This window comes from Stenella coeruleoalba (assembly GCF_951394435.1).
Source record: "Stenella coeruleoalba genome assembly, chromosome: 4".
Lineage (NCBI taxonomy): Eukaryota > Metazoa > Chordata > Mammalia > Artiodactyla > Delphinidae > Stenella > Stenella coeruleoalba.
The window spans coordinates 32,211,590-32,232,213 of NC_137149.1; the positions used below are offsets into that span (position 1 = coordinate 32,211,590).

A 20,624-nucleotide genomic window follows, 5' to 3' on the forward strand; every position below is an offset into this window, starting at 1 on the left:
TCCAATGATAATTGATAGTCACAGAATAATACTGAGACACTGCAAATTCTTAATCACCAAAAATGAAAAACTTATGTTCAGTAGAGTTTTGTATTATGCATTTATAAAATTATATATTACTTATATGGAATTGTCTTTACAATTTTCTAACTCTTAAAAAAAACCGTTCCTTTATGTCTGTATGGTAGCTTTTGATTACTCATAATTATCAGTTGATCACAACAGAGTTTATTACATATTATTATGCAGTTTGTTCCTACTTAATTAAGTAGAATAGGAGTATTAGATGAGACATACCCTCATGCTGTGCTATTTTACTTTCCCCAAATAAGCTTTTCTCAATTTTATTTAAAACATTCTTTATTTATACTGAAGTCTGTCAGAATAGCCATGAAGCCTGTCAGATGGCCTTAAGGGATTAGCAAATTATAATTTAGCTGAAAAATGACAATTTTAGCAGGTTAGTGTTCCCCTCTGGAGGCTAAAAAATATGCGTCAACTACCCTAAGAAGAGGGATGTTTATTTGAAACTTATCCAAACAATCTGAAACCCCTAGATGGAAATCTTGAAGAAAAGGGATTTTTCCACAGATTTCTAACTTTCCTCTTTCTCACTTTTTGATATTCAAGAAACAGAATCAAATAGCCCATCTGGCTTTGTTTTCTGAGGTGGAAGGGAAAGGGAAAGAAAGAGACAGGGAAGCGCTATCAGAATTTGAATTTAGCTGAAACTTATATCCAAGAAAGAAAGGAAAGAATATTGTACCTTAAATGAGGTATATTTGGAATCATTTGTGATGTATAAGGAAATTTAAATTCATGAAATTGAACTTTAAACTACATAAACAATGCAATAAAAGCAAGCATAAATTACCCAGTGTTACCTTCACCCTTTATCCATTTGCATTAGGCAATGGTAAATGTATACTATTTCACTCAATGAGCTTATCTCCAAGTGTAGCTGTAGGAGAAATGATTTCCTTTAAAATAGCCTATTTTATAGTCAAGATGTCTCTCAGAGTTCAAATTGAACAGAAGCTCAGTTCTTATTAAGGTGGGATATATCATGCAACGGAATAACAACTGAAGTGGGATTTGGAATAGTAGTTTTCTGCTTATTGACTTGGGACTTTAGGAAAGTCAAATCACATTTCTGGACCCATTATTTCCCTCTCTCTAAAATGATAGGAGTGGAATGATAATTTATCTTTTAGATCACTTCTATTACCTACCCCTTAAAAAAATGAAAGCCCTAAAATGATAGGTACCTGATGCATCTTTTTGTCTATTTCATTGTTCTATTGTTCTGCTTTCTCTCTCCTTCCCCATATTTTTTTAATTTACAATTTCTTGTATGTTTGATTGCTCTATTAGAGGTATAAAAATATTAAACTTGTGAGTCCTTTTGTCCCTATTAATTTCCAGTGTACTTGAGAGTAAAGATAGTCTTTTGTTTCTTTTGTGCCTTCACATAATGTCTAATTGTTTTTCTGTGCACAGAGGAGTTCCCAGCTCTTTTGAAACTGACCAAAGTCTTTACAAACTCCCCATGGAGCATTGTAAATAGAATAAACAGATGCATATGTTAGATTGTTGAATCTCCATTGTTTTGTTTGTATGTGTGTGAGCTCCTGAGGCTATATATCCAGATTCTAAATCTCAGAATCAGGGTCCTTATCCTCTGCTTCTTAGAGTTTTTCCATCAAGCTCAACAAACCACCCCTTTCAGATTTCCATCGTGAGCTGGGAGAAGTAACCATAGTTAAAAAGAAAAAAAAAAAAGATGTAAATATGATCTCACTGGGCACTTAGGGCCCACAGCATCAAGAACTGTTTTCCTTAAAGAAAGCTGTCCCTCGGGTCCCTGAAGAAGGATAGAGCTGTGATTAACCACACTTGCCACTAGAGGTCATTGCTGACCATTCACAGAGATAGTGAAGCCAATGCGATGGCCTCAGGACTCTTACTCAAGTTCAGTTAGAAGAGTATCTGAAGTTTCTTTGTGCCATTGGTTGAGATTAAATGGTGGATCCGTTATGAATTGTGTATTATGTGAAGGCCTTATTAGATATAATTTGAACTTGGCTGATGATTATATTCTAGAATATTATTTAGGATTACTTCTCATTCCTGGATACAAATCAACTGTTTTAGAAACTTTAACAAATTCCTGCTTTGTGGGATATCTCAGTATGCTCTAGGTTTCCCTACTTTCTCCTTTTTAAGAGTGTTGTAATAAGTATCAATCTAGAAGTAAATGTAGGGTATATGTAGAGGGCAGGGTGATGGTATTTGAGGTTCTTTGATAAGGTTCTTGTATTCCCACACAACTTGAAATTCTTCTCCACTTTTCCAACATGGAGGCTTGTCATTCTATCATTAGGCATTAGTCCTTTTGAACCAAACCACTTTCCTACAGCTTCCCCTACTATAAATTTTTGTTATTTGTATGTCATATGACAAGAACTCTACCTTGATCTTGAGTTTCAGGCATTCACTTGTCAAGTATTACCTGAAAGAGGTAATGCTAGGACATGGTTTCTAGCTTATATTTACTTGACAGAGGTTATTTGGCTTTTTGATTGTATCTCTATGACTATTTATCTATGATCAGCTTTTGTTATAAAAGAAGGAAAAACTAACCTACTATAAATAAGTATTTCTTGTGTATATTATTGCATTTAATACTCATAGCAACTCCTGAAGTAGGGATTGATTTTTGTCTCCATTTTACAGATGAGGAGATTGAAGTTCAGAGTTGAAATAAATTGCTCAAGACCACACAGCTTATAAGAGAAAGGGCCAGGATTTGAACCCAGGTTTTCTTTTCTCCAAAGCCCATCTGTTTTCCTAAGTATCAAATTGCCTAATGTGGTATACATAATAAAATTACTGTCTGCCATTCCCTATCCCTCCGATTTCTCTATTCCATGCTGGTCACCACTGCATCAAGTATCTTCAGGAGTTGATGATTTCTAATATTTACTATTCTAGCGTGCTATTCTAATGAGAACATGTCCTGACCCCAGTACATTTGTTAACATAGTTTTATGTCAATTACAGAAGGTCTCTCCTTGAGTCAAGGTATTTGATCATTGTAGTGCCTCTCCAAGTCTCCTTATAGTTCTTGAAACTCTAAAAGCCAAAGGGCTCTAGTAGACAGCTTGGACTGCCATAATAAAATACAATACAGTATATATATGGACATATATACACTACCAAATGTAAAATAGATAGCTAGTGGGAAGCAGTGGCATAGCACAGGGAGATCAGCTCAGTGCTTTGTGACCAGCTAGAAGGGTGGGATAGAGAGGGTGGAAGGGAGGGAGACACAAGAGGGAAGAGATATGGGGATATATGTATATGTATAACTGATTCACTTTGTTATAAAGCAGAAACTAACACACCATTGTAAAGCAATTATACTCCAATAAAAATGTTAAAAAATATACAATACACTAGATAGTTAAACAATAGGAATTTTATTTCTCACAGTCCTGAAGACTGGGAACCAATTTGGTTCCCTGGTGAGGGCTCTCTTCCTGACTTTCAGATGGCCACCTTCTACCTGTGACCTTACGTGGTGGAGCTAGACGAAACAACCTCTCTGGTGTCTCTTTTTATAAGGACACCAATAGCGTTATGAGGGCCTCATTCTTATGAACTCATCTAAGCCTAATTACTTTCCAAAGGTCCCATCTCTGCATATCATCACACTGGGGGTTAGGACTTTACCATATGAATTTTGGGGGGGGATACAATTCAGTCTATAGCAACCCTGAATATTAAATGCCAACTATTTTTCCTATCCAAAGTATAAGGAGGGAAATTTTGGAAGGGAAAATGTCGGGCAAGCATTTTACTTTTGTTTTGAAACAAAATGAAAATGATAGCCCACCACTATTTGGTGAAAATGATAGCCCACCACTATTTGGTGGAAATAGTAGTGATGTAGTAATTCTACTCCAATAGTAACTGAGCTTCTTGACTGAGTTTCTTGAGAACTGTGCTGTTCATTTATATATGACTGACAGCGGCATGTTAATTGGCACATGCGTTTTGAATGAAAAAGGGATCCCCTAAGGAGCAGTACCTCCAACCTGCCTTTCTGGTGTGGTTTAGAGCTGTGAGGATTATGCCTAGGCTTCTTGGAGTGCTCAATTTTCCATGTTTTAAAAAATGGAAACCAAGTTTATTGAGGTATGTTTTGCATATAGTAAAATTCACCTTCTTCAATGTATAGTTTGATGGGTTTACATAGTATAATGTAATTATACTATGTAAATGTAATATAATGTGAGTATACCTTAGTATATACTCTATCACTACCATAGGAAAAATTAGAGTATTTTCATCATCCCCAAAAGGTCCCTTGGGCCCTTTTGTAGTCAGTCCCTTTCTTCCGTAACTAGCCCCCAACAACACTAATCTAATTCCTGAATATAGTTTGGCCTTTTCCAGAATGTCATAAACACAGAGCTACGTAGTGTTTGCCTTTGGGATCTGACTTCTTTCTTGAGATTCCTCCATATTTTTGCATGTATCAGTGATTTACTTATTCTACCAAGTAATATTCCATTACATGGATACACCACAGTTTGCTTATTCATTCACCAGTTAATATTTGAGTTCTTTCCACTTTTGACTATTTTGAATAAAGTGGTTATATATCTTTTATGGACTGACTTGTGTGTCCCACCCCCAAATTCATATGTTGTAGCCCTAATTCCACACAATGTGACTGTACTTGGAGATAGGGCTTGTGAGGAGGTGATAAAGATTAAATGAGTTCATATAGGTGGTGTCCTTTTATGAAGGAGAGAGTTCTCTCTCTCTGTCTCTCTCTGTCTCTCCCCCACTGAGCACACCAAAAGAAGAGGTCACGTGAGTACACAACAAAATGACGGCCGCCAAGCCAAGAGAAGAGGTCTCGGAATGAAATCTACTTTGCCAGAACGTTAATCTTGGACATCCCAGCCTCAAGACCTGTGAGAAGTAAATTTCTGTTGTTTAAGCCATCCAGTCTGTGGTATTTTATTATGGCAGCCTGGGCAGACTAATACAATATCTGTGCACGGGTTTCTGTGTGAATATGTGTTTTTATGTCTCTTGTGTAAACACTTAGGAGTGAGATTTTGGGTTCATATAGTCAGTTAAGTATATTTAACTTTGTAAGAAACTGCCAGTCAGTTTTCCAGAGTGGCTCTACCATTTTGCATTTCCATCAACAGCATGTGAGAATTTCACTTGCTCCACATAGAAGCCAATACTTGGTACGGTTAGTCTTTTGAACTCAGCCATCCTAGAGAGTAGTGATATCCAATTGTGGTTATAATTTGCATTTACCTAATAAATACTAATACTGAGCATCTTTTTATAGTTATTTGCCATCTTTTCTTTGGTGAGATATCTGTTGAAATATTCTGCTCATTTTTAAAAGTTGGATTATTTTATTACTGAGCTGTAATAGTTCTGTGTATTCTAGATACAAGCTCTTTATCAAATATTTGTTTTGCAGATATTTTCTCCCAGCTTGAATCTTCCCTTTTCTTTTTCTTGACAGTATGTTTTGAAGCACAGAAGTTTTAAATTTTAATAAATTCCAAAATCAGTTTTTTCTTTTGTGTTTACTTCTATTTGTGTCCTAAGGAATCTTCACCTAATCCAAGTTCACAAAGATTTCTTTTCTCTCGTGATTGACTTAGAAATTTTATAGTTTTAGGTTTTACATTAGGTCTGTTAATATATCTAAGGTTAATTTTTGTGTAGGGTACTATGTAAGGTCAACACTCACTTTTTAAAATGTTAATCTCTTCTTAATTTTTAAGGAGTGAAGTGTAGAACTAGGACTGTCCCTTTCTTGCCACATGGTGAATCAAGATTATTTTGATCATAGACTTGATGGAATTTAATTGAATATTGACTTGGAAAAGTATTTCCTCTCCAGTTATTTTTTTATATCTATAACTATATCTATACTTATATCTATGTCTTTTCTAAACCCTAGACAATCTTCACACTTCACCATTTAGGAATAAAACCTCAAACAAAAAAAGAAAAAGGCAGCTATAACAAGAAGGTTGAGAAGGAATTTCATTCCAGTGTACTTTAATTCATTCCAGAATCACTGAGATTCAGAACATGCTGTGCTATGGGTGAAAAGCCTTTCTAATAATCAAATGTAAGGTGCCAATGAATGTGTCTCAGTTGGAGTCCCTTGGATTTAAGTGCTTTCAGTAGGAGAGCATAAAAAATGACTTTCAGTAGGGTGCCTGATAAGTTGTTAGAATCTGTAATACATGCTGAGATTACTTCAATACATGCTGTAAAAATAAACTATTAAATAGAAGACAATTTGACAGAGGAAAAAAACTTTTTCAATAGTTACCACGACATTGAGGAGGTTTTTTGTTTGTTTGTTTTTTTATTGTGAGTTAAGTACTTAGAGACAGGAAACAAAGGGCAGGAATAAATAAGCACTTCTCTAAGTGGAGAATGATAGTGGGGACATTCTCTAGCAATTGCTTTTTTTACTTTGGTTTATTATTATTAACATTTTAGCAAATTGTCTGATAATAAAATCTCTACTGAAGTTAATATCAATATAAGAGATGTTAGGCTCATGGAAATAAACTTACAGATAAATTCTCAATTATGTGAATGTAAAAACCCTGACAGATGAGGTTTAATGTGTATGTACAGGTAAGATGTCTATTTAAAGGGAAAAAGTGTAGAACTGATGGCTTCAAGGTATTGGTTATAACCTAGGAAAGCAACCTAGAAATGATTGTAGTCTGCTCCCCAAGGCACCAACCCAGTGGCCTGCCTCATGAAGAAAATTGGAAACAAATCAGAAAGCGTCATCTTACAATTGTCTAAGAACTGGAATACTATAAATTCTCCAGGTCACCACTCCTCAGACAAAATAGAGCTGAATGAGTCCCAGAGAACAATAAGTAAAATGATCAAGGGGTTTCTATATGAATATCGATTCAAGAAATTCGGATAGTTTAGGCTAGAAACATGAAAGCAAAGAGGGAATACGATCAAAGCCTTGAAGTTGTCAGGTCTGCTAGGTAGAACACAGGCTTGTTCACAAAATCACAGAATACAGAACTAAAAACCCCTGGTGCTTGACATACTGTATGTAATATAGCTTTTTAAACTATTACTTTATAGATGAAGCAGTACATTTAGTGAGTGCAATTTCTTTAATGGTGAGTTAGGTCCGAACAAATGAGTAGTTTCTGGGAGTATGATTATTGTTGTTGGTAGAGCCACAGAGCAAAGAACATTTAAGTAATACTTCTGACCTTTAAGAAATTAAATGTATTACTTTTTCCCAGTAAAACCGTAATGTGTATTCATTATAGAACTTCAAAAATATGGATTAAAAAGTAAGTACCCAGGCTTCCCTGGTGGCGCAGTGGTTGAGAATCCGCCTGCGGATGCAGGGGACGCGGGTTCGTGCCCCCGTCTGGGAGGATCCCACGTGCCGCGGAGCGGCTGGGCCCGTGAGCTGCGCGTCCGGAGCCTGTGCTCCGCAGCGGTAGAGGCCGCAACAGTGAGGGGCCCGCGTACCGGGAAAAAAAAAAAAGTACCCACACTCTCACTGAGAAATACAAAGAAAATGTAACACTTTAATCTATTTCTCCCATGTATTTCTTTTGTATCTCTGTTCATACTTTATGTACAATTTTTTATGGAATATTATAAAAACAATTTCCTATTATTTTAATATGATATTTTTGTGCCCATAACCTTAATTTCATGGACATACTATAACTCACATAATCATTCCTCTATTTCTCAGCATCTGGGGTCTTGCCAAACCAAACTGAACTTTTCTAGAGTGACATTTAGACAGTGATGATTATTCAAAAATAATCCCTTAAAGAGATGTCAGAAGCAGATCAGGAGAGTGGAGAATTAGAGGACATTAGGTTTTTGCAAGGTGCCTTAAAAATCTATATTATGTCAATTATTAACTATAGACTAAATATGCCAAAGAGATTTGTAATATGATTTTTAATTTTATTTGCATGCTACTGGGATTAATAAAATAGAAACTCATTTTAAAGTGACATGGAATGCCGAGTAGCTTTCTCTTATGCATTGTGTCAAAAGTGCAATCACTAACATGAGAGGAGTTCATAATATTTTTAATTAAAAAGAGATTTTCATGCTTATAAAGATTAAGTAAAATTGCTCCGTAGTTATCTTTTGAGTGTGAATACCAGAGCTAGTGATACTTCTACTCATAATTTCTTTGAAAGCTGTCAGTATGATTGCTTCAGTATGGTTTGAGACAATTATTTTCTTATAACGTACATTATTTGAAGAAGGTAAAAGAAGGAAGATAAACAATTTTACCAATCCAGCGAATGCTTTTCTTTGGAGAAATATGAAGATGAATAACACAGTATCTTTCCTCAATATAATTATTATATAACTAGGGAATCAAAATATACAGAAGAACATAAGTAAGATTTCTATAATAAACGTAACAGAAAGAGAAAAGAGAAACTGGAAAACTTCATGGAGGAAGTGGGATTTAAGTTGCATGTTGAAGGATGGGTACAACTCATGCAGGTCAATAGGAAGATTGTAAGTCTTCTTTCGGGAGAGTAGGTAACGAAACGCACGGTGGCAGTAATGCCATGACATAACTAGGGGTGTTAAAAAATTACTTTGGCTGGACTGGGGAAGTTAATTCTGGGAGGTAGTAGAAAATGGAGATGGAAATAGAGACGGAAGATGGATGAAAGATTTTAGACTTTATCCCCATGTATAATGGGGCCCTTTGAAGAGTTATTTAATAGTAAGATGATAAATATGATATTTGTAGATGACTAAATCTAGTAGTGATGTGTAATGGATTGGAGTGAAGAGAGACTGAACACAAGAATACCAGAAACAGTACAGAGAGATGAGGAACTAGGGAGACAAGGTCATTACACATGTGGATGAATGTACTGTTATAGCTTGTATTTCCCAACAAGGCTAGGTCCACCCAGGAACCCCATTCTATTATGGGTGTGATTTGCCTTATCTACCTTTTTTGAACACCAGTAAAGTCACTGGGATTTCTCACAGCTTTATAGTCTCAGGGTAGTCAGACTTCTTTTATGGTGTCTGTCTTCTCCCAGTGTGAGTTTTCTAAGAAAACCAGGCAGAATCTGCAAGTTTCCTATGATCCAGCCTGAAAAGTCATGAAGCATCATTTCTGCCGTATGCATTTAGTCAAAAGTGAGTCACAGGGCTAGCCAAGATTCAAAGGGCGGGGGGGACTTCACTGGAGCATGGATACTGAAATTCAGCCAGAGACTCGTCACCAGTTCCTTGATGAGGGTCCAGTCCCTCCCTGTTCCCTGGGCATGATTCTGTACCAGTCAGTGATCAGTAAGGGAAGTGGAACCACTGTGAGTTGTTATAGGACTAAGGGATTATGGGGAATAGACATTATGCAGTTGTGGCAGCTGGTTGAATAAATTTCTGTAAGGCTGCTGCCCCTCTGTCTGGTGGTGGTCTGAAGTTGTGGTCAGCTGTTAGAAAGAAAAGCTGGACCCGAAGCAAAGGATGAAAAAATAGAATGTGAGAGGACATACTGGACCCATGAGGACAAACTTCTGTCTCTCATTTTCTCCAACCTTGACAATGCAGGTCCTTTATAGAAGTAGTGAGAGACGGCCTCTGAGAAGCAGAAAGAGAGCCAGTAGGAGCTGGTGGAGCTATAGGCGCAGTTGCTGCCCCTTCCCGGCAAGCCGAGCCAGCAGATTGGTGATGGAGTTCACAACCTCCAGGGATACCTGGTACCCACACTGAGCTTCCCATTTGCAGCTTCACTTCAGCCTTTCAAATCTCACACAAACTTCTCTTTTGGCCGTGTCCACACCAGAAACGTACAGGGAAGGGATTCTGGGAAACGTAGTTCTAGCTTAGTTATGTTAACATTAGTACAAACCTCCATAAAGTTCTTCTTTCCTCCAATAATACAAAACATTTCCTGTGGCTGCTGTGAATGTCTCTGCATTGCACGGGTGGGGTGGACTTTTGAGATGTAATTGGCTTTTGGCAACAAAAAAAATGCCTTCTTTGGAGATAGTTACCTAAGAGCGGATCTCTTCTTTGTTTAGATATTTACTGATCTTTGACTGTTTCCTTTTTCTTGCAGCAACTGAGATGACACATTTTGCGTAAAGTGCCTCATCAGGTAATTGATCTATTTCTACTTTTATGTAAGTTTGTATGGAAGGTATTTTTAAAGAATATTACTGTGGTTAGAGCTACACTGAGTGTCTGGCTTAGAATGTTCTGTTATGAGGAGACAATTTGAGTACTGTTTTACCGATCAAGACCTAGCTGCAAGGGTCTTTTAATTCCTAGTACTGTTATAACAACTCTCTCTAAGCAAGAAAAAGTAGGTGAATCAATAATGCTTAGACCCTCCCTCCTATAAGCAGATCTGAGTAGGAAATGAGCCAATGAGAAGTAAGCTCAGCATTTTTAAACAATATTCATTTATTTATTTGTTTATTTATTTAGGCTGCGCTGGGTCTTAGTTGCCACGTGTGGGCTTCTTAGTTGCAGCATGCATGTGGGATCCAGTTCGATTGAAACCGGGCACCCTATTTATACACAGATTCCCAGAAAATCCTACCTGCTTTAATATACACACATATGTTAAATAACTAGCAAAAACTAGCAAGTAGCTTCGCTGTTAGAAGCAAAAAACGCAATAATTCTTTCATGTGGACATCAGTAAGTAGCCTTGCCAGGGCAAGGCCTCAAAAAATTGCTATGAGACTCAGAGTTGTTCCTCTCCATGGAAGTCTTTAGTAAAAGGTGAAAGATTTATTCAATCTGAAGAGAATTTGATATAACAGGAGGAGATGGAGCAGTGAGGAACAGGCCCTGACAGGCGTGCAAGGGGCGTGTGTCTTGGTTTCAAGGCAGAGTGGATGCAGTTGGTATATCGTGACCCTTTGAGTTGAATGTTAACGATGCAGAAATCCGACCTGACCTCTGAATTTTCACTAGACCAGAGCCTCGGGGCTATCAAATCATGGTCCCTAAAGTGTCTTCTTCATGGTATCTGCTCTAGGAGAAGACAGCTGGGACAAAGGTTGAGAAAGTGGGGGGAGAACAATAGTGTCACTTTTTATTTTGTCTGCAGAACCCATTTCACTTTTTTAAAGTATCTGCTGTCGAATGCTCACTTTGCTCTGCCCTCCTGCATGGTTGGGAGGACTCAGATAAGCTTTTCCCCATCCTTAATTTCTCTAAGTAGCTCAGAGGTATTTGGAACAAGATTGCACTGAGAGCCCTTATTACTGAGTTTTGATCTGTTACTCTGAGAGGACCTTACGGATTTCAATTGTTACTGTGAGAGAATGGTCTGGATTCAATTGTCACTCTGAGAGAACATTCCAGATTTGAACACTGGAAGCTTTCTTCAAAACGGTGTTGATTTTCATTATGATGTCATCATTCTTTCATTAAGAAAAACATAGAATAATGAGAAAATGTGGCATAATAGACAACACACAGGAAATTGAGTCTTGGATCCTAATAGCTTTATGACTTTTACTGATTCTGGGGCTTGGTTTCCTTATTTGTAAAGCCGGTTGCACTAATTATCGCTGTGGAAGTAGATTCGGTGAGAAGGTGAAAATTATCTAAAAGAAGTGTGGTCCAAAAATGTGGTTTATTCCTTCCAAGCGTACTTGTGTTTTACCTCTGTCTGGTGCTCTGCTGGTTGAGAATCATCATGGTCTGAAAAAGAATTGCTTTCCTCTTCAACACTCCGCAGCTTCCCATCTTCATTCATCTCTTAAACCTAACACTATCAATATGTGTATCACTGCCCCTTATCTCCACTTACCTGATTGTACTTGTGGGGAAGAAGAAAACTGAATGGCAAAAATAAAATTATAAAGTCATGTGGAGAATTGTAATGTTGGTGACATTCTAAAATTCTAGGGACGATTATATCCTTTTTTAGTCTTCTCTTTAAAACATTTCCAAACTCACTTCCATTGTAAAAAAATAATCAGAGAATATACATTGAGTGGATATATAAATGGCTTATAAAAGTTACCACAGGTGAAAATCATCCTTTCTAAATGCAACGTAACCATCCTTCCTAAAGGCAATTAAAGTTATTTTACTTTTTTGTGATTTCAGGAGTATTCAAATTATCCTTTATATATCAGATTCTTTTTTTTTCTTTGGGGCCTAGAATCTTTAAAAGATTAAAACTTAGGAAGATTATTTTAATGAACATAGAGCCAAGGCTGTGCATTTCACGAAGCATCTTTGCACTGTGAATAAACCCAATTCTTTATGGATCTCTCTGGATTTTGTGAGCAGGGAACACTGTTGGTTAAAGTTTGGAAAGGTTAACGAGGGGAAGGAAAGTGAGGTTATTCAATTAATTATTATTTCCTGTCCCTCATCTTTAAATATTTAGTGATTACAAAGAAAACTCAGTCCTAAATAGAAAAAAAAATCAATCCATACTAAAATAACCTTTCTATTGGTTTTTGATATGACATAGTGACACATGGATAATTACTTAGAAAGAGCAAAGTAATTTTCAGCTCTTTTATGTCGGCTTCTCTATAACCAAAACACCCAATTTTTTGCTCAGGTAGATCCCTCCTTAACCAAAAAAGTTTCTGTCAGATTCAAAACCAAAATGGAAAGTAAGAGAGGATGATCAAATTCATTTCTATCTGGCAGACACTTAAAACTCACTTTCTTCTAGGCCTTGATCTTTTTTTCCATTTCACATCTTGGCACCTCAACACTTTGCTATCTAAAAAACAAGACACATTCCTTCCTTTCCCAGAGTACTAGAGTGCTTTGCTCCAGAAACATTGGAAGCATTGCTTCCAAATGCTTAGCTCCTCTTTCCTGTACTTGTTAAAAATTTCAGCTGGGATGCCAGTCTGACTCCAGGCCACAAGAGTAGTTGGGCCAGTCACAGAGAAGTATGTCAGCACCAGCATGCATTGTCAGGAAGGGCATGTGTGGCCTGATGCTGACACAGGTGGGCCTCCAGATAGCCTCTTTCTTCATGACCATGGCTACATCTTAACTGTTCCCACCCAATGTAAATCACAGTTGGGGCCTTGGGCTAATTCTGTGTGCCTGTGAAAATGTATTATTTACCTTGAAACTATGTATGTAGGATCTTTCAGGGTTGAAGATTATTTTCGCTACTGGTTGAGGACTTTCTTCTTTCAGTGTTGAACCTAATTCTTGCATCTGATTCTCAAATAATCAGATGACAGTTCTATAAAATGGGGATTCGTTTTGGCAAAACTGTAAGCTCAACATTGAAATGCAGCTGTTTTTGCTTCGTACAGTCTAGTTTATATCCAGAACTTGGTGCTCCAGAAGTTAAAATAGATGTGAATTAGCAGCAGAACATGTAACATCAGACTTCGCTTTGTCTGATACTAACTGAATTAGTGATTAATTATGTTTAGAAAGTGATTTGAGCAGCTTTGATGATCATCAAGTATCTATATGGGTGTTTCTCACAAGGAAAGTAGGAGTTGTAGTGATTCTAACCATCACAAAGTAACTGGGGTGGTATTTGTAAGAGAGTTTAAGATCCAATAGCATAAAATGATGATTGTGTATTAATCAGAGAATATCACCTCCAAAAGAAGGGGCCATACATAAGCAGAATGGATAGTAACCCAAGGAAGTCAGAGTGAAATAACCTTATCTCTGTGGCTAAACTAAGGGTGGGGATCTCTAATAAATGGTGGAAACGGGACAGTTATACTGAGCGCTCACCTGCTGGCCTTTGCTCCTCATTGGGCCTCTGACACGAGTGCTGGTGTCATATTTGTGTGTCCGTGTGCGTGTGTACATGCACACATATTGGGTAGCCCCAAGAAGAAAACCAAAGCAAGAATAGATTTGGCATTAGGTAACGATTAATTCAGAAATTAATTTTTCTGCATTGCAATCTGTTGGCTTTTTGTATTTTAAAGTTTGCTATGTGTAGGTCAGTGAGGGAGTTGGTAATTGGAAATGGACGTCTGAGTAGGGGAAGGGAGAAGTGGTCCATAAAGACTTCTAGGAGGACATGATTCTTGAGTTGAATCTTGTCAAGGTGAGTGAGAGTGATCATTTGGGCAATAGAAAATAGGTAGGGAAAGGGTATGGGGTATGACAGGAAATAATATAAGATGGAGACAGAAGTCAGATGATGCAAACCCATGAGTGGTGTGCTCCAGCACGCTGAATTTTATCCTGAAAGAGTGGGGAACCATCTAAGCAGAAGGACATAGTCATACCCTGATATGACTTTGGTATACGTGTGGAAGATTGATTAGAGAGTATCAAGTTGGAATTAGATAAGTTATACTAATTTACAAAGGAAATGATAAGGCAACAACATTCTCCTAAACAAATGCAAAAAAAAATGTTATCAAAACTTCCCAAAGGGGCTTCCCTGGTGGCGCAGTGGTTGAGAGTCCGCCTGCCGATGCAGGGGACACGGGTTCGTGCCCTGGTCCGGGAAGATCCCACTTGCTGCGGAGTGGCTGGGCCCGTGAGCCATGGCCGCTGAGCCTGCGTGTCTGGAGCCTGTGCTCCGCAACGGGAGAGGCCACAACAGTGAGAGGCCCGCGTACTGCAAAAACGAAAAACAAAAAACAAAAAAACCCTTCCCGAAGTAAATATTGGAATAGTTCATTTTTTTGTGCTTTTATGTCAAAGCAATATTGTGGTTTCTAACAATGATAGTTTAAATATATTCCTAATTCATTTTCATGTGTGTTAGAAATGATGAGTAAATATGCTAAATAGTTATGGAATTAATATTTTGAATGCTTTTGTGATTCTTAGATGTATATGTTTTTGCATTATTATTTTCTGAATTTCAGAAATATAATTTCAATGTCATTCAACTTCATTGAAGATGTACAAATATCCCAAGAGACCTCTTTTATTCTAATTTCTCTCAGTTTTGAGTCTTTTGCTCAAGTTGAAAAAGGTGAAAGTTTTCAGATTTCAAAAGAAACAAAAATTAAATAACACAAATCTAACATGTTTGTCTTCCTGTTTCCTTCAAATCTAAGAAATAGATTGATATGACTATTTAAAAACCAGATAGTATTCCAGTACCACTTAATGCTGTTAAATAAAGCTTGACATTGAAATGAAAAGGGCCCTCTTAAAAAGTGAAGTTTTTTTTTAGTTCTTAGAAGGTATAATAATTAAATAAGACTATTTCATATACTGTAAAGGATTTTGATTTTCTAACTGCAGTACACTTTGTTTCTTTGATAAGTATTTACATTTGAGAAGATTTCTTTTGTTTGTTTTGTGAAAGTATTAATTCTGAAAACAAGTATGGTTATTATTTATATTTAGGAAAACCTCACACAAAAAGTGAAACTGTCGATTTTTGTTTACATTCTCAAGGAGTAGTTCTTTTCGTAAAAAAGGTGTTTGAACTGAAGTCTAAATGTTAATATATTTTTAAAAGCAATGGGGGCATACAAGAATATTTCGACAGCTAATAGAAGAAACAAAGTGCAAAATCATGGAATGCCTGGACAGCACATACCATTAGTCACTATCTGCTTGGCTCACGTATATATTACTTATTTTGTGAAACCACCAACATGTATGACACCAGCATATGTTTACCATATGCTTTCTTATCCTTGAGTTTGTTTCCTGAATAGTACACACTGTCCTTAACACAGAACGTATTTAAAATATGGTAAATGGGTCATCACGATAGTAATTCCAAACAAATTCTGCTAAAGGACAACAAAATATAACATTAAGAGATATAGAAGAGATATTCTTTCACGAAATGAGACCCCCATTTCCCTTAAATTATTCCTCCTGTCTATGTTTTGGTATTTTCCATTGAGACACTTTGTCCTTTAAGACAGAGATTTCAGCTTAGCTGAAGATTTGTAGGAGATTATAAAAGACTCCAAATAGGAAATGTTTTATCCATACTACGTACTTTTTCAGATCCATTGTAAACACACAGGCATATCAGGGAAACGTGGGCCTTTGTGGGTCTCAGTCTTTTTTTTTTGCCTGAAAACAAGCTTTAAGTAGGGCTGTATCAAAATTAGGTGCATCCAATCACCATGGAAATATTTTTGTAATTGCTTCCTGGAGGAGCTGCAGACACATTTGTAGTCATATATATATATATATATATATATATATATATATATACACACACACACACATACATACATACATACACGTGTCAAGGTTTTCCAAATTTGGCCTCTTTTGGAACACAATACCAAAGGCCAAATCCATTAACCATGGATAGAACAGAAATCTCTACACAGCAAAAGATCTCTGAGACTCAGCCAGTGACTTCCTAATTTTAAACTATAGCAAAGTTCAAATTTGTCCAAAATTTAACTGTTTAGGTAAACAGTTTTTAGAAAAATCTTATAAAAAGACTATCAAAACCTCCCTGACTTCATGTTTAGCCTTAGAGACTGAAAGCCTTGGTGAAGGAAAGGAATGAAATAACATAAGAGAAAGGATGGGGGGGAAATAGGAGGGAACAGAGAGTAAGTAAAGAGAGAAGAGGTGAGGCTTCTCACCAGCAAAGGACTCAAGTGTCAAACTAGAGTTTATCTACCTCTGGTCAAAGGATCCAGCCAAAGGGAGACCTCAAACCAGAGGTAACTTGCTGGTAGAAGGAAGCCATAAAGATGTTCTGTCTGGCACAATTTGATATTTTCAATGAAAGAACTGCCCTTTAAACTCTTCATCTGTTTCTTTTGTTATTTGGTAAAAATTTCTCCACCTGTGTCTATACACGAAAACACAAATAACCGAGCCACACGATGGCATCTTGCCAATATATTTTATGAATTTATTTGCACTTATTTTGATGCTTGAACTCATTTTATGTTTTAGGGTTTTAAAAATGTTAATATGTCCCAGGCTCCCAATTTATTTGAAAACTGAGTTTTGTGTCATAATGTCTCCAATGCTTACTTGTATGTGAACTTAATATCTTACAAACGGTGTATCCTTAACTTAGCAGGTGATGTAGTTTTTTGGGTATTGTGGGTTAGTTGCCCCAAGGCTACGGTACTTTCCTTTATAGTTTTTCTTTTTCTTCCAGGCCTTTTTTCTTGATTTGAAAACTTTGTTACATTTAAATGTCCAGAGGAGACTAGGTCCTAGTAGGCGTCTCTATACTCTGCAAAATTGCATTAAGGGAGTACATTTACCAGTTTACAGAAGTGAGGTAGCTAAAATGGTTTTTCCTTCTGCACATCACTAGACTGATGACCATTATTATTACTCAGGCAAAGAAATCAGTGCTCAAGCAATCACTTTGTTAATACAGACCCAAAGACCCTCTCAAAGAGATAATCCACCCAGGCCATCGGGGGCCCTCTGAAGTTTCCTTCCCGCTCTGGGTGGTGGTTCTATGCAGTAAATTAGATTTGAGATCAGCACATCTCTTTTCTTCAGTTCTCTATTTAGCCTTTCCTCACTCTCTCAATCTTTTCTGACATGTATGTGAACACCTTCACAGCACTTTGCCATCTGAGACAGCTCAGATTAATGTAAATGTAGTGATTTCCTAGGTTTTATAGCTAGTAAATGGTGCAGTTGGGCTGAGACCTATGGTCAAAGAGAATTCTTTCATGTTGAAAATGCTAGAAGTCCATTCGCCTTTCCTCTAGCATTGAATGTCCATTCTCATGACCACCAACATTCAAACATGCAAGATTTTTTTAAAAACGCCATTCTCTTCTCCATCCGTATCATTTTACATCATGTGACTTAAACATTTCTTAACAGGCTTCCCACTTCTTTTTTCAGGTTATTCATAAAAATGAGTATGTAGGAAAATGAGACTTTGGGCATAATTGTGTCTATTTATAGTATATCTATTGTGTGATAACTGAATTGCTTGTTGAAAATATATGGTGCTTACAAGGGACCCCCTCCCTCTGGGAGAAATATTCTTCCCCCTCAAATATCAGTGTCAGCCATGTGACTAGTTTTAACAAATGGAATATGAGCAGAATGGACATATCCCGTATCTGAACAGAGGTTTCAGAGCCATACATCATGCTGCCATTGTCCTTTTCCTGTAGAAAAACATTTCCCAAACTGGGGCCACTCTTTCTGCCTGAATTTGGGAATAAAGAGTTGGGGCCACAGTTACCTCATAGCCAACATGCCACATGAGTGAGAAATAAACCTTGGTTGTAAGTCACTGAGGTTTGGAGATTGGTTATCACAACATTATAATATAGCAAATGCTGACTAACCACATGTAATGCATGACAGTGGGGCCACTGGTTTCATACACAATGGCTTTTGATACATTTCTTGTGGGTAATTTTGATATACATATATTTCTAAATTAATTGGAATTTATTAGAGCAGCTATTGTGCCAACAGCTAAAGTTATTCTTTTATATTGCTATTCACTGATTTTTTTTTCATTTTGTATATTTTATTTAATTTCTTAATTTAATTTAATTTTTTTTTTATACAGCAAGTTCTTATTAGCCATCAATTTTTTTTTTTTTCTTTTTTGCGGTACGTGGGCCTCTCACCGTTGTGGCGTCTCCCGTTGCGGAGCACAGCCTCCGGACGCGCAGGCTCAGCGGCCATGGCTCACGTGCCCAGCCGCTCTGCAGCATGCGGGATCCTCCCGGACTGGGGCACGAACCCGTGTTCCCTGCATCGGCAGGCGGACTCTCAACCACTGCGCCACCAGGGAAGCCCTAGCCATCAATTTTATACACATCAGTGTATACATGTCAGTCCCAATCGCCCAATTCATCACACCACCACCACCACCCTGCTGCTTTCCCCCCTTGGTGTCCATACGTTTGTTCTCTACATCTGTGTCTCAACTTCTGCCCTGCAAGCCAGTTCACCTGTACCATTTTTCTAGGTTCCACATACATGCTTTAATATACGATATTTGTTTTTCTCTTTCGGACTTACTTCACTCTGTATGACAGTCTCTAGATCCATCCACGTCTCAACAAATGACCCAATTTCTTTCCTTTTTATGGCTGAGTAATATTCCATTGTATATATGTACCACATCTTCTTTATCCATTCGTCTGTCGACGGGCATTTAGGTTGCTTCCATGACCTGGCTATTGTAAATAGTGCTGCATTGAACACTGGCGTGCATGTGTCTTTTTGAATTATGGTTTTCTCTGGGTATATGCCTAGTAGGGGGATTGCTGGGTCATATGGTAATTCTATTTTTAGTTGTTTAAGGAACCTCCATACTGTTCTCCCTAGTGGCTGAAGGTGTTTTCCTCTAAGAGTTTTATAGTGTCCAGTCTTACATTTAGGTCTCAAATCCATTTTGAGTTTATTTTTGTGTATGGTGTTAGGGAGTGTTCTAATTTCATTCTTTTACATGTAGCTGTCCATTTTTCCCAGCACCACTTATTGAAGAGACTGTCTTTTCAACATTGTACTTCCTTGCCTCCTTTGTCATAGATTAGTTGACCATCAGTGCGTGGGTTTATCTCTGGGCTTTCTATCTTGTTCCATTGATCTATGTTTCTGTTTTTGTGCCAGTACCATGTTGTCTTGATTACTGTAGCTTTGTAATATAGTCTGAAGTCAGGGAGTCTGATTCCTCCAGCTCCGTTTTTTTCCCTCAAGACTGCTTTAGCTATTCAGGGTCTTTTGTGTCTCCATACAAACTTTAAGATTTTTTGTTCTAATTCCGTAAAAAATGCCATTGGTCATTTGATAGGGATTGCATTGAATCTGTAGATTGCTTTGGGTAGTATAGTCATTTTCACAATACTGATTCTTCCAATCCAAGAACATGGTATATCACTCCATCTGTTGGTATCATCTTTAATTTCTTTCATCAGTGTCTTATAGTTTTCTGCATACAGGTCTTTTGTCTCCCTAGGTAGGCTTATTCCTAGGTATTTTATTCTTTTTGTTGCAGTGGTAAATGGGAGTGTTTCCTTAATTTCTCTTTCATATTTTTCATCATTAGTGTATAGGAATGCAAGAGATTTCTGTGCATTAATTTTGTATCCTGCAACTTTACCAAATTCATTGATTAGCTCTAGTAGTTTTCTGGTGGCATCTTTAGGATTCTCTGTGTATAGTATCATGTCATCTGCAAACAGTGACAGTTTCAATTCTTCTTTTCCAATTTGTATTCCTTTTCCTTCTTTTTCTTCTCTGATTGTCATGGCTAAGACTTCCAAAACTATGTTGAATAATAGTGGTGAGAGTGGACGTCTGTGTTTTCTTTCTGATCTTGCAGGAAATGCTTTGTTTTTCACCATTGAGAATGATGTTTGCTGTGGGTTTGTCATATATGGCCTTTATTATGTTGAGATAGGTTCCCTCTGTGCCAACATTCTGGAGAGTTTTTATCATAAGTCAGTGTTGAATTTTGTCAAAAGCTTTTTCTGCACCTATTGAGATGATCATATGGTTTTTATCCTTCAGTTTGTTAATATGGTGTATCACATTGACTGATTTGCGTATATTGAAGAATCCTTGCGTGCCTGGGTTAAATCCCACTTGATCATGGTATATGATCCTTTTAATGTGCTGTTGGATTCTGTTTGCTAGTATTT

At 37.2% G+C, this 20,624-nt stretch overlaps 1 protein-coding gene across 5 annotated transcripts in view; it reads left to right on the top strand.

The window, feature by feature from the left end:
• The window catches only part of DKK2 (dickkopf WNT signaling pathway inhibitor 2), a 577,744-nt gene that overhangs the window by 344,478 nt on the left and 212,642 nt on the right, over positions 1–20,624 (top strand). For all 5 annotated transcript variants that reach the window (XR_013827949.1, XM_079919360.1, XM_079919363.1 and 2 more), the window contains one exon: positions 10,175–10,213. The gene's annotated coding sequence lies outside the window, so the exon portion shown is untranslated. The remainder of the gene's footprint in view (positions 1–10,174; positions 10,214–20,624) is intronic.